Below are 4,514 nucleotides of genomic sequence, written 5' to 3' on the forward strand. Positions count from 1 at the left end.
TATATATATATATTATTTTTGCTTCAAATGTAGAGCTTTAAGGTTTTTACCAACTTGTGTTTTAGGGCTTATATAGACTGTTCACACCATTGCGTTAAATGCATGATACCATGTGCGTAGCACATGCTACTGCACAGCGAACTCGCTAAGCATGTTGCATTACCCTTTAAATTGCACCCCAATGCACCTCCCGCGTGCAGCTCACTATTTATTTTTTTTCCCCCTCATTTATTCTGCATGAGGATACTAGGTGGAGAAAAAAAAAATTCTACTAGGTCAGAACCACTCAGTGGCTAAACCCCACCTATGTTAGAAAGTTTGAAATTTTTTTTCCCTAGCATCCAAGTAGATTTGACACCTCTTAATCAGCTCAGTCCCCTGTGGATATATTCTCTCCGTTCCGTTCAATCAGAAAGCTGACATACTGTGGGGGGAATTTATCAAAGCACTTGCGACAGTTTTAGCCCCCGTTTTCTTCAGAGCTTGCACTACTTTTCCAACTGCACGTGTTTTGCACCTGTTTTTCAGAGACGGCACTACTTTTTCAACTGCATGTTTTTTGCACATGTTTTCATCTTCACTTGTTAAACCTCATTTATCAACAACATTACACTAGCTTGATAAATCTGGTGCAAATATTTTCCGTGCAAGTTCAAACACTCGTAATTGCTTTGATAAATTCCCCCCTGTATATTTTGGCTAGATTTGGTTTTTATTGATCTTGATCCAGTGCAAAATAAAATTAGACTGGCCTAAAAATAATTTTTCTACTTTGTTCAGTGTAGGACAAAAAAAGGAAAAATTTATTTGGAATGTGAGGACTGCTGACATAAATAGGATCATGTAAACCCAGCTCTTTATTATGATTATGCTTTTTATGATTTATTTTTCTGATTCAGCTGCTTCCTCTTTTTGTGATTTATGCCATTTTCTTTGTATTCTCTTTTTAATAAACCTTTAAACACGCCATGTATATAAAAGAACACTGAAATATGAAGGAAAGCTAATTTCTACAAACGTGAATGCTCAGATGGTTTGAGCTTGCATGTTGGGCTGTGGAGTACGGGTGTTAGGTGCTGGTTTTATAGCTCTACACTGTAGCTCTCTATCATTGCTGACCTCTGTTTCCCATTGGATCGCTTATATGGTGCCCATTAATATGGGATTGTTACCCCAATCCACCTGAATTCAGGTGACTGTTATCTCATGTATATTCATCCATTTAGGTGTTGCCTTACCATAGCCATGCAAAGGGAAAGTGGGGTCTTGTTTGTGATCATTTGTTATACATAGGAAAAAAAACATTCATCATATTATCTGACAAACTATCACATCTATAAGCACATTCAAACTAGCAATGGCTTTGTATTTGCTTTGTATGCTTGTTTTAGGTCATAACACTTCTAGAGTGGGTGTAGGCAAACTCAACATTCTACATGTGTAGTTGCACCACAGCTGTAGTTTGATTTTTTTTTTAATTTTACCATTGGATTTTGAAAAAAATGGAGTATCCACAAGTAAAACCACAAATTTGGAGAACATTATTGCATCCTGCATCTTCAATTTTTTTTTCCATCACTATGTCCGAAAGCAATCATCGAATTAACCCCATTAACTATTAGATAATGAAACGAATGTAGCAAAAATGATTTTTAAAAAAAATACAATTCTACTTCAGCATGGAAATCTAGAAAATGCTGCAAGTTTTAATATTGTTCTGCTGTAGTCTTTCTCTGCCATCTGCGATAAGGACACGGCATTGTTTATGCCGTTTAATATCTTACCTAGTTATGGTTTAATTTGTGTTCACAGCCAGTGAAGCATCATGTGGTTGTTTATGCTGACTATAGCTTAATGGCTAACTGTGACATCAGTTGATGATTTAACAGTTATCCATCTCATCTCCTATGGAGAGTTTGAAGTGTCCCAACTGTACATTCTGGATTCTGAGCAGACGCACAATGAATGTGCTCTAGGTAACAGAAATAGTCCAGTATTTGCATCCTTCTGTTTAGGATTTCTGAGAAGATATCAGTATTTGCATCATTTTTTTTTTTTTTTCACCAAGTACCTGAAAATGGATGTTTTCAAAAATATTTGTGAGGTTTTCTTCGATATGTTGTGGTTTCTTGTGTTTGTGTTGTATATTGTCCTGACAGTATGGATAGTCTTTACACTTCATAGCGGTCTTATTGCAGGGACTTGGACTTTATAGGGTTTGTACTTCTGTGAGTGGTTTTAGCTACCTCCCACACACTGAAAGCATACTGGAATGTTGACAGCTTTCTATTCAAACCTGACCTAGTGTACAGTTGTGTATAAATAGTAGTAGATGTAATGAATGAGCTATAAGGAAAACAATTATTTTGCATGCAGTGTGTATGCAATAGTTGTACTTGTGCCTTCTGATTGTGTTAAAAGCAGCTGACACAGAGAATGTTTATTGTATGTGTTGTATCTACTGTTTCAACCTCCATATTTGTTTGTTTTACATGTTGCAAAGAAAACAGTGCTTATGCATGCAGTAGTTAAAGAGGAAGTTTACTACCCCACCAGGATTAATTTACTTTTAACCCTCTCTTACATTGTGCTCCAGGTTGAGCTCAGAAAGCATACCCACCCAGCCCAGCGAATCCAGCATGGCCCCGCTTTGACCCCCTGTCCATGCCAGGTCCCACGCTGCCATCATTAAAAGGGATTGGGTGCATTCACAAGCATGGTACAAATCTCTGCCAGGTCTATGGCAGGCAGGAGCAGTTTGACTGATCTTGGCATGCCCTGATAGAGACCCGTAGCATGTCTACACATGCATGGTATTCGTGCATATTGAGACCACCATGGGACCTGGCAGAGACCCGCAGAGTGTGTGCAAAAGTGCAGGCCGCTATGGGTCTGTGGGACCTGGTTGAGACCCACGGCAGTCTGGATATGTGTAGATCCTGTGCAAACACAGTCACACTGTCTTCTGGGATGTGGGACATAACAGGGGTGGCTATATTCTCCTCAAATGTTCTTGCAGTATTGTCAGAGTGAGGTGACAGGCAAGACATGGTTGTATAAATGGGTGAAGGTTTGCTCTAATGTAGCAATTAAATCTGTTAATGCTGCATTACTAAATGTATTCCCAGTCAGACTATTTTTAATATAGTTTCAAGAGTTTTTAACTTCATGCAGACTTAAAAAAAAGAGAAAGTGAGAATGCTTTCTACTGATAATTACTCTGCAGTGGCCTCATCAATTTTAAACATAGTCTGTCTGCAGTGACGCAATGTGATCTTGTTTAAATGCGACAGAAAAGCTTCAGGTAGGAAAAGAGAGACAAGAAGACAGAATAATGTAAATTAAATATTCAGTCAGTGAATGTGCTTGTCCTTTTCAGACAGATTCCCCAGCCCACGTTCCAATCTAAGATTTCTTGGTGCTTCATGGAGACAGCTGCCTTCCGCTACCAAGCCTCTATCTTGTCTTTGATTGCGATTTCATATTCCTTCACATTACTTGAGTTGTGTCAACAGCTGTTACCTTTTAGCAAACTGTCAGCATTTTCATTTCATTATGACAAATTTTTGTGTATTTTGTTTTAATCAAATCAAGTTATTCCATACAATTTATCTGTTGGGGATTATGTACTTGGCATTACCACTAATGTTTAGTGGATCTTAACAGGGAACAAAATGTTCTGATCTGTGCATTATTACATTACCTGGATTATTTCTATTGGCAGCAGACCATTAAGAATTAATGAAACGGCCATAGCCAAGTCTTTTGACATTTCATATTGAACCGATTGATAGCCCACTATTCCACTTTTGTCTAATAATATACATTGAGAAATGACAAACTGCTGAGAGGCATTAATAGTCCTTTCTTGGGGACCTGCACGCTTGAATATAAAGTAATAACCAAGCTATATAGGAGGTATAGGAGGTGTAAGGAAGAAACCTGTTTAAACAGGAAATTGGATATCATGTTGGCAGTTTACTTTCTTATGTTTTAAAGAAATCGATGTCTGAGATACTTTCTAGACCAGGATATTGATTTTTGCCTTGACAGTTTTGATAGCCGTCTCCATCTATGGAGACACTGGTTATATAAGTGCATTAAGGCCCCATTCACACTTGAGCTGAGCATCTTTGGTCATTCTTTTGAGCTTTTTTAGTCTGTTGGGGCCAAAACACTAGACACTGCCTTAAAAGAAGCTTGTGTACTTTTTTGAGCTACTGGCGTTTTGCTGTAATTAACAGAACAATCAAATGTGAACAGGGACCATTGAAAACAATGGGATTCCTCTGGTTGAGCTTTGTAGCGTTTATACATTCAAACTACAAACTTTCAGGCGTGAAGGGGGCCTTAAACAGCTTCAGTCGTAACCCCTGAGAAGTTGTTAGTAGCTGCGGTGTTGTTTATCTGGCTCTAGAATGTACGTGTTAGTATCGTTTATGAGAACCTTATGTATTTCTAGCTGCAGCCAGTCTTTCCCTTTCGTGAATATAGGGTAGGTTAGCAAATGAAAA

At 38.2% G+C, this 4,514-nt stretch overlaps 1 protein-coding gene across 5 annotated transcripts in view; it reads left to right on the plus strand.

Moving 5' to 3' along the window:
* OSBPL8 (oxysterol binding protein like 8) overlaps nt 1–4,514 on the plus strand; it is a 230,757-nt gene that overhangs the window by 75,891 nt on the left and 150,352 nt on the right. The window contains exon 1 of one of the 5 annotated variants that reach the window (XM_018572783.1): nt 1,952–1,976. The exons of the other annotated variants lie outside the window; for them this stretch is intronic. The gene's annotated coding sequence lies outside the window, so the exon portion shown is untranslated. Of the gene's footprint in view, nt 1–1,951; nt 1,977–4,514 lie in introns of those variants that run through there. 5 annotated transcript variants of the gene reach the window in all.

The sequence above is a fragment of the Nanorana parkeri genome, unplaced genomic scaffold (genome assembly GCF_000935625.1).
Source record: "Nanorana parkeri isolate BGI_ZX_2015 unplaced genomic scaffold, ASM93562v1 scaffold45, whole genome shotgun sequence".
Classification (NCBI taxonomy): Eukaryota; Metazoa; Chordata; class Amphibia; order Anura; family Dicroglossidae; genus Nanorana; species Nanorana parkeri.